Raw genomic sequence first — 10,967 nt, 5'->3', positions numbered from 1 at the left:
AGTTTATTTGAGTCTCTGATCCTGGCTGTTCCTGTGAATTATGTCTCTTCCCTCTAGTGGATTTCACTCCATGGACCTCTGGGGAATTGACTGCCCATTTGAGTCCCCGTGCTGCCAAGAGTGACTGTTGGCTTTCCTGTCTTTTTGACTCTTGCCTTCTTCCTTGTTGGGACACTCAATAAAGCCTTTGTTTCACATCCTTCATTCAGCTAAATTTGAAGGATGCTTGGGCTGCATCATCCTTGACCTTCAATCACCCACAATCCTTTGTACCCGTTCCAAATCATTAAAATAAACTGACTAAAAACAATTCAGTACTAATTCAGTCTAAATTTGTAAAATGTAAAAAAAAAAAAAGGCTTTGGGTGTAAATTACTAAGCGGCAAATAATGCAAGCCACTGGGAGACTAGACAGCTGTGATTCATTGTATTGCATTAATAGAAATCCAAATAATATAATCATTTGTATTACAAAGTATTTTTCCAAAGCTAAAGCACTATTCGGACGGGACTAGTTTTCTAAACTACATTTGAGTTTCGATTCTTACCACCTGACGTCTGTGATTTTCATGTACCAATTCGGACTGGACTAGTATCTCCGTGTTTATTACAGAGGTGGGAGCGTCTGATTTGTGCATCTGGGCGTCACAGAGATCACGCGCTCTGTATGCGTGCATTGCATTCATTCAGAATGATTGCCTTAGTATTATTACACAATAAATACTAAATGGCTAGTATAGCAAAACCATGTTAATGTGTGGTTCCTTTAGTTTAACTTGTTATCCTTTTTTTTTATTTTTTTTTATTAAATGTAATTAAACATTATGTAACAGAGTACATAAATGAACGCGAGTAATCTTACCTGATGTTGATATTGCAATAGCCGGTATTAACAGTTTACGCCATCTTGCTCTTGATTTTATTATTTGTATTATTTTTTTATTATTATTTATTTGCCTCTAAGCAAATATATCAAACATCCGCGCAGTAAGAGCATCTACGGTAATTCACGTTGGCCAAAACACACAAGGAAACGTGGTGTGAAATAAAATATCACCGGCAATCACAGACATTCGCATTCGGACGGGATTAGTTTTCTCAGAGGATCACTGAGTTTGCTGAAAAACGGTAGGTAATTTGCTCTGGAATTATCACAGAGGTTGTGTGAGAAAAACACAGACGTGGCAGATTCGGACGGGATTAATATCACCAAGTACGTCTGTGAAACGCAGATTTCTCTAACGACCCCCTGTAAAACTAGTCCCGTCCGAATAGGGCTTAGGTTTTATAAGTATTATCTTCCTGCAGTGGAGAGAACATATGTGACTTACCTAAGTGCACTTAATAGAGCAGGGATAGGCAACATCGATCTTGGAGTGCCCACTGTCCTGCAGAGTTTTATTATCTTAATTTGTCTGTGTATTTATGTTCCTGTCTGTCCAGTTAGTGTTTATCAGCTCTTGTCCGTTTTCACATGTCCTATGCCTTCCTCTTGTTGTTTTATCTCCTGTGTGGATAATCAAAGATAATTTTATTAGGGGTGTTCCGATCACGATCGGCCGATCGTTATGCGCATCTCGTCAGTAAAGCCGGTTTTCTGATCAGCGGTTAATTCCATCAGGTGCGTGATTTCACATAGAGCAGCTGTTACTACACAGAGCCGTTGTTAATAGAGAAGATGCGCAAATCACGTTAATTTTCACCGTTTATTGGCGCATCTTCTCAGTTAACAACGGCTCTGTGTAGTAACAGCTGCTCTATGTGAAATCACGCACCTGATGGAATTAACCGCTGATTAGAAAACCGGCTTTACTGACGAGATGCGCATTAACGATCGGCCGATCGTGATCGGAGCACCCCTAAATTTTATCTTCATTTTCTTGAATGTTTTGAGTTCACCGGAGTTTGACAGTGCTTTAGGCAAATTTGTTTCCTGAAATTTATTGTGGTATTTTAGGAGAACACTGAGCCATTCTCATAGTCAAATCATAACATCACTTAAATATTTTAACCGAATCAATGTCAGCAAAACATCAATATTTATTTTGGAGAGAGCTACTGGTGATGGGAGAGGACTGATATCTCTCTTGCTGAATTCCAACAGAACTCTCCTATGCGTATTCAATGGGTTAAGGTCAATATTATCCAAAAGAGTGTGCATGAATCTGCACTTCAAATTTCCACCAGAAATAGTAAACCATCCAGGTTCCTTTGGAATACTCATTCTAAGTTCTAATCAGTTCTAATTTTGATTTTCTATAAATTTACTATTTAGGATGGACATGTGAATTGGGCCGCAGCATGCAGTGTTCGGCTAATTACTCCATAAATTTAATTTATTACTCATTACTAGTTACTCCTGTAAGGATGAAAGAACCTGAGATACTTTGATCTCCTGAGAAACAGAAAATACAAACATACTCAGGCATCTTCGAGACAGTGGAGGAGCAGGAGACCTCCTCCCCTTCTGGCCAGTTGTTTCATTTTAAATCCCTTCACCCATTCTTCCTTCTACTCAGTCTGCTCAAAATGATTACATGAAAATGTCAATGCAAGTGAACTAACACTCATGGGCCCGGTTTCCCGATAAAGCTCACTCTTAGCGTGCTAAGAAGACCTCGAAAGATATATCTTACCAAAGTTGTTTATGTTCCTAAGTGTGTTCCCCGAAGTGTCCCTTAGGAAGCTCTTAGCACACTGCCTCTTACGTCCGACGTAACAAGAGCGCTGTCCAAAGTGAGGGTGCTGAATTAGTTGGCATCGATTGCTCATGAATCGATTTTCCTCTTCACGCGATGGTGCAATACAGCGTTAAGAAAGACAACATTCCTTAAATTATTATAGTAACATTTATTTTAACATATTTTAACTTATCAGTAGAATATAGACTATAAATTAAATTATCAAATGGTCAGTAATATGTTCACACGATATGATATGTTGTGACGGATAGACGAACCGGGTATCCCTCGCTAATCATCCATCCCGTTGTTGTGCCACTCGTGCCGCTTCTTGACATGGGTTTAACGACTAAAAAATATGTAATACACTTTTATATTAATGGTAAGGTACTTTACAATCAGAATTGATTGGCAAGCAGCTGCAGTTACTTCTGTTGAATGCCGTATTGATTGCCATTGGTTAATGTTTTCAATAAAAAGCAACCTATCTACAATGAACAGAGAGAGACAGAGTTAGATAGCAAATATGCTGGGGAAGCAACGTAAAAAGGGGCACCAAGCCTTTCGTCAGAGGAACTTGAAGTTTTGCTGGACATTGCCACCAGATCGGAGATCACACCCATATGGTCCACTATAACCTGCACGTTTATGGCAACTTCTCTCTTTCGCGATATGTACACCTGATTAATCACTGATGGATTGGCGATAGGGATGATTTTAATTATCCATAAATTGATTGTCAATTTGCTTTAATTACATTACGAAAAACCCTAGGCTAACTACCACCACATAAAGTCAACTTCATAAATAGGCCTGTATCCATTGCGAACATAATTTATTATGAGTCTTAAAATCATTGTTGAGCCAAAACATTGTCAACATACCATAGTTTGACTTGTACTTCGCTGCGCTGGTTTCTAAAGACTGCTGTACAGTAGCGTTTTGAGCTCAAACAACGCTAAGAGAGCTTACGAATGGTCCAGACAAACCTTACGAAAGTGTGACTTACAGAAGATATACTTAGCGTACGAACGTGTCGGGAATCGTGCCATAAGGTTAAGAGAGAGGTTAAGGAATAGGTTAAGAACATAGGATAAGAACGTTTTGGGGAACCGGGCCATGTTTAGTATCATTGGAAATGTCTCAGTGCAACTGGTACAATGGTCTCAATCTTACAAAAGTAGATTAGAAGATAATACAGATCTGAAGAGTCAAGAGATATCTTGATTACTGTGATGGGAGTGCCCTTTCCTAGGGCCCTCCATGTAAATTATCCCCTGTTCCCATTTAGTTGTAAAATCACCCAGGCTTGGGACCTGAGTTAATGCAAATTCCAATTGTTAGCTCCTGTCTCCATCTCGGGGGATGTTTTCTTGGTCTGAGGTATTTAAACGATTGCAACAAGAGGATTAGGGCGATTGTGAAGCCAGAAAGTAAAATGTCAGAAGAATAGGCCTACTAATTAGAAACAGACGCACAACCAATTTGCATTACAACCTAAATTCGAGGTCATATTAAAATGGAGTAAGATTTGAGTTTAACCTAAATTGAATAATTCTACGCGTTGAAAGACAGAACACCCAGGAAACCTTCATCCAGCACCGGATACCTTCCTTGGGCCGAGTAACTGGACCTTACAAAGTAATGACCCAGCTGACGTGATCTACCTACTTACGTGAGTGATGTCTTCCCAGCGCAAATTTCGGATTGAGTTTCACTGAAGATATGAGGTTTGAGCTTCTTCCCTGTCTACAACTGCTGTGGTAAGTTCATTCCTTCTTCTTATTAGAAGTTTTAAGGGAAAGCTTTTTGTATTTCACATATAGACACATTTTTAGAACGGGTCGACACACCCATTGTTAGACCGGAGACCGTAGAAATCTGGTGGGGGGGAGGGGTTAACTGGGAAACATGGCTTTTCAGGGACTAAAAAGTGACAGTGTAGATCAGGAGATCATGGAAATTCAAGCATTACGGTCTAGAAAACCGTTATTACAACTCATAAAGAACAATGCTGGCACTCCAGTCCAAAATGCATTGTCAAACAGAGCAGATTCAGCCGAAAACACATTCAGAGAGATTGTAGATTGGGGTTCAAGGATAGAAAACCGATGGAAATCAAAGCCCCAAACTATTGCATCTGCACAGTGGATGACAGAAGAGAATTATTCTAAAAGCAATGGGACTGAAAAGCATGTCCACTTCTTGGAGGAGGTGACTTGCTGTGATGAATCTAGAACTTTTAGTTCAGAGGAAGCCTGTGCCTCTGCTCAAGATAGTGTGCCGATTTCAGTTCTTAAGGAGATGCAGCACCATAATAGCGCAGAGTCGTGGACCAGAGAGCAAGGTGTAAAGAAAGCATTAGAGAGTCATGAAAATCCTCAAACTTTAGGAGAACACAGCAAACAAACCTGTGGCAAAGAAAGCAGGTTTTGTTCTTCCTGTCAGAAAATAGGCCATACAGAGGAAAAATGCTGGTCGCTGGGAAGGGGTAGACCTCCACCTTCTGAAATGTAGGATATCACTTTCTAAAGGCAAAGATCAGGGGTTTACATGTAACAAGTCTACCTCAGGTAACACTCTTAGTGAGATGACTGCATTGTTTATGCAAGGCCTTCAGCTACTGACTTCAGTAGTGGGTTAGCAGTTAAATACCAATGCTAGTGGGTTAACAGTTAAATACCAATGAGTTTAATATGGAAACATCCAAATTTCAATAATCCTGATTGCATTTTCAAATGTATAATTGTGCTAAACATTGTGCACATTTTAAAACACATGACTGCTTTACTGTAAGTGTGTAAACACTTAGGTTTAAGGTTGTAGATGCTACATGCATTCTAGACCATGTGTCTTGTGTAAAATTGGAATAACTTTAATACTGGAAATGCATTGCAATTTCAAGTTGCATGTGTGTCTATCTATGTAGAATTTGTTTATCTCCTGAGTGGTACACTCTGCTATTTTCCATGTAGCTGCAGTTAAACCATGTAAAGGAGCATAGAACTGCCATGTGGCCACAGTGTGATTTCATAATTGAACAACAACAATTGTCAAACAGACAACAGCGAAACAAGTGAACACATTTCTGCCCACAGGTCTGACTGTAATGAGAGCAACAGCAACTTAAGTCATGGACATTGATCCATAGGAATGCATGGCGACATGGGTGATAAAAACACCAATTAATCTAGAAAATGTCCCCAGCTGAACTGGGGTTTCTAATGCTCATGACACAGCAGACTGTGAGGGCTCTACTGCAAGAGCAGCATCAGGTGTTACACACTCAGACTGCACTGAAACAGTAGCAGTAATTCAGATCTGACCAACCAAACTCCGTTTCATGTGACATCTGGATTAAAACTACAGTACATGAGGATGAACATAGTTAAAATAATTCCACATGCCTGAACATGAAACTGATGAAAAGTTCAAAATTAACTGTGATTCTCTTTATATTTGTTTCTGTCTCAGGTTGACCAATGCAATTCTTTGGAGAACAGATACCAGGAAGGTGCCTGGTCCCATCTGCATCAAACCAGGACAACAGAATTGTTAGAACATAACCTGAAAAGTGGGAGATGGATGCGGAGACACTTGAAGGGGCCATTCACACCTCACAGTAGAACATTACTACACAAATATCTATATGGCCTCCCGGGTTAGAACCGGAACAAAATTTTTGCAACACAGATTGCTATAGATTAGAGTCCATCCATCTCCCAGACATGAGCACAGAACACACACCTCCACCATTGCATCACCTCATCTAGACTATCCAGTGTGTACACTACAAACAGAAGACAATGATGGCTTAGATTACAAACGTGGTACTCTACTAAAGATCTATTGTCTATCTTCACACTGACAGAACCACATAGCCTCACACACACAGGACAATAGAATTAATCACATTCCAAAAGAAACAACATATCTACTATCTGCAACTGTCTAAAGAACTTATGGAACAACACTGTAACACACATTTGCACGACAAGTCACAGATCGATGGTGCAAGTTTTTTAACACAGAGGCAGAGAAGCCTTTACAATTTAAGTAAAGGCTTTCTGATTGTGATTAGGGTGGTTTACAAGCCAGAGGGCCCCTGGTTTCCCAACACATCACTAATGACAATAAACATTATTAAAATGATCAAATATGAAGTGCCTACACTTCATCTCTATCAATCAATTATAAAATTAAAAATTTTACCGAACCTTAGCCTTTATATCAGATACCCATTCACACACACACACACACACACACACGCACACACACACACACACACACACACACACACAGAGATATAAATTCTGGTTTCCATTTTTGTCTGAGTTCATTCCACAGGCATAACGGTTTTTCTGCTGTACAAACTGTATTTTCTACTCCTTTCCCCTAACCCTACACCTAAATCTACCCCTTACAGAAAACACACTGTGTTTTTAGTTTTTCCAAAAAACTTCATTATGTTTCTTTATGAGCTTGTTTCCCCATGGGGAACAAAAAAAAAAAAAAAACCCTGGAAAAACAAACCTCGAGGTCAAAATTTACATGTATTACTAAACTCACGGGGACATTTTGTCCTCATAATGTAGGGAATACCAGGTACACACACACACACACACACACACACACACACACACACACACACACACACACATACACACACACCTGTTACATGGGACCACTCTAGCATAATTGACCTCGAAATACTTTTAACATCAGATGTACCTAGGGTGACCACCCGCACAGCGCACAGCGTTTGAAGCCCAATTCATGCGTCCCACAAATTGAGACTGTGTCACGCATAATAAAGGCTTGCTCAAAAAAAGTTGATCGCTCTATATCCTAGAGCCCCAGGCAGCCAAACGAACATTACTTGACAGTTCAGCACGCTACTGCGAGAGCGGGAGCGAGCGAGTTTGAATGAGAGATGAAGTTTACATCTTTATTATTTCTGTTTTAACGTTTTTCCTACATTGTTTATATAAAAATATGTTATGTCAATAACTCAGTTTAATATTTGACTAATTTACTGAGGTGGCATCGTTGTTAACTTACAAAAATTATGATAATTTGGTGGATAATTTACATTTTTTCGTTAATAACAGGTAGTGTATTCTGATTTAAAATTAACGGTCACCTGAGGACACTCTACAACCATCTTATCTGAGCTCAAAACGCTGCTTTAGCAAGTGTCAAGATACTAAAAGTAATAAATACATAATTATGAACGTTAATGTGTGTTTATTTTTGTTCTCAGTAAGTTATTTTAATAGCATTTAATGATTATGAATATAAAAGCATTAAACATTTTTTTTATTATAGACGGTTTCATCGGGCGCACGCGCCTTGACCTAAGTTAACTTCCGGTCTGTGTTGTGTATATCGGTCTGGCTGCGGTGCCATCTACAAACGCAGTTAAAGTCAAGGTGATGAGTAGACTGAAGTTGGGCTCAGGTGGCTGTGCTGCGGGATGTGTTTCCCATACATTTATTTATTTTTGGAGACTCGCAACAATTTTAAAACTGATCGATTTTCAAAAAGGCTTCGTTAAATAAACGAGTAACGTTACGTAACGTACTGCACGTTTAATAATAATAATTCCTTACATTTATGTTTAAATATCAAAACGAGGCACGGGTGTTTTTATATCGCTGTATTTCTGAAGGAAGACTTGCATGTTATATGCCTGATAAAGCAGCGTGTGAGCGTACCAGCTCTGCTTTGTTTACAGCTGTTACTGGGGAAACCTCTATTTCTCGCGCTTTATGTCTATGCTTTAAAACATCTCCTGCTGGCAAATAATGAATTAGCATTTTCATTAAGTCCGCCTGATCCACACAGAAAACACATTTTGTTTGTTATCAAAAAATATCTACTCTAGAGGGACTTGGCTGTTGTTATTGGCTGTAGTCTACCGGAAGTTAAGTTAGGTCCACAAAAGCGCTCACGCGCATTAACCTTTGTTTATGTTGATGCCGTTGAAACCGTCTATATACCATCGATGAAACCACAAAGCTGACGCGGGAGGTATGTATAACTGCAATATAAAGCAATTTTGAGTATTATTGCTATGAGTATTATTTTCTAAAATTAGGTACATATAATATAAAAGTACAGATGGCAATGTTTTTGCAACAGCTCCAAGTCTCATGCGCAGTGTAGGCTATACGTCACTGTCCAAATCCGTTCACTTATTTATTTGTTCACTCCTTCCTGATATAGTGAACTCAACTGCCATACACTATATAGGGATTAGTGAATGAGTGAATTCCCTTCCCTTGAGTTGTGATGTTAGACTTTTTTTTTTATGTTCCTGTGGTGTTGAGCAACTACAATTCATTTTAATCCTATAATTTTATATTATAATTTATTTAAAGTGAATAAATTGCAATTAAAAATAAATAAAAAGCTAAAGTAAACCGTAAGTGGAAGTGCATCTGTCAATTCTGTCATGAGCATACATCAGCAATTACACATGTTTAGGGGAATAGGGCATTATTAATATACCATGTAAGGTGGTATGTGCTAGAAAGGGGTAAACCACTATCAGTGAGTCTGCCCATGGGGTGGGGGCACCGCCACGCAAGGTGTCCCACATTGTCCCTCAGAAACATACCCCTTGTCCCCCCTTGGGCTTATTAGCAGGTGATCACCCTAGATGTACCACTTGCACTGGCTGACATGAATTCATCAGGTTTCTTTTTTGTTTTATTGTTCTTATGTTAACTTATGACTTTTCTATCTTACTCCATGGGTGATGACATTAAGCTGATAAAGGAATGACAGTAAAATTTACAAGTCGTAAAGGCTCAGATTGACCCACTGAACTGTGCTCACATGCTGAGCTCAACCACAGGTAGAAACCCTGGAGACATTCATCCACCTCCCAAACTCAAGCGACACACACATGCTGAGACTGAGTGTTCTGCAGATGAATACAGCCCTCAGAAGGTTTCTGCTAACAAAACACAAAGACAATTTTGAGATAACCTCTCAAAGATAAACAATCATCTAACAGTGCCCCATTGGATTCATCTGAATGTGACCCATTGGGGGTCAAACAGGGGAACTGTTAGGATGAAAGAACCTAAGATACTTTGATCTCCTGAGAAACAGAAAATACAAACATACACAGGCATCTTCGAGACACCCCACAGAGTGGAGGAGCAGGAGACCTCCTCCCCTTCTGGCCATTTGTTTCATTTTAAATCCCTTTACCCATTCTTCCTTCTACGTCTGAAAACTTCTCTATTTTACAGATGGACAGGACAGCCGAGGCCGGCAAATCGAAAGGCAAAGGAGTGTGTTTCATGATTAACAAGAAATGGTGTGACCCCAGGAATATCTCCACTCTGTTGTGCTCCTGCTCGCCTCATCTGGAACATTTATCCATTATTTGCCGCCCATTCTATCTGCCTTGAGAGTTTTCATCGATCATCATAACTGCTGTTTACATCCCTTCACAAGCAGACACCGGCTTGGCTTTGTCGGAGCTTCACAATGCGCTCAGCGGCAACATCAACAAACATTCTGATGCTGCTATTATCATTGCTGGGGACTTTAACAAAGCCAAAATCAGGCAAGTTATGCCAAATTTTTATCAACACGTATCCTGTCCAACCAGAGGACCGAATACAATGGATCTCTGCTACACTCAGTTTAAGAATGCCTACAAAGCTCGCTCACTACCGGCTTTCGGGCAAATCGGACCATGCCGCCATTTTCCTCACACCGGAATATAAACAACGGCTCGTTCAAGATCCCCCGGTGCAGAGGGTGGTGACGCGATGGTCCGCCCAATCAGAAGCAACGTTACAGGCTGCTCTTGATGACGTAGACTGGGACATGTTTCGCGCAAGTTCATCTGACGTCAGCGAGTTCACGGATGTAGCATTAAGCTTTGTATACACGCTAGCCGAACAAGCTACGGATACAATAACTATAAGGCCATTCTCAAATCAGAAACAGTTGGTGGACAGATCAATTCGTGCAGCAGTAAACAATCGCACTGCTGCTTACAACGCCGGTCTTCTGTCGGGAAACATGAGCGAGTACAAAGCATCGTGCTATGCTCTCCGGCGCGCAGTAAGAGCCGCCAAACACAAATACAGGGAACGCATAATAGTCACATTTCCAGCTAAATTACTCCCGACGCATGTGGCAAGGACTAAGGACCATCTGTGCCTTTGGACATAAATCCTCTGCAGAGGTGAGAGCAGATCTGTCGCTGGCTGACGAGCTAAACACTTTCTACGGCCGCTTTGAAAGCAATCTAAGTAG

This window comes from Carassius auratus, chromosome 45, assembly GCF_003368295.1.
Source record: "Carassius auratus strain Wakin chromosome 45, ASM336829v1, whole genome shotgun sequence".
NCBI lineage: Eukaryota > Metazoa > Chordata > Actinopteri > Cypriniformes > Cyprinidae > Carassius > Carassius auratus.
Note: the sequence above shows the minus strand (reverse complement) of the source record.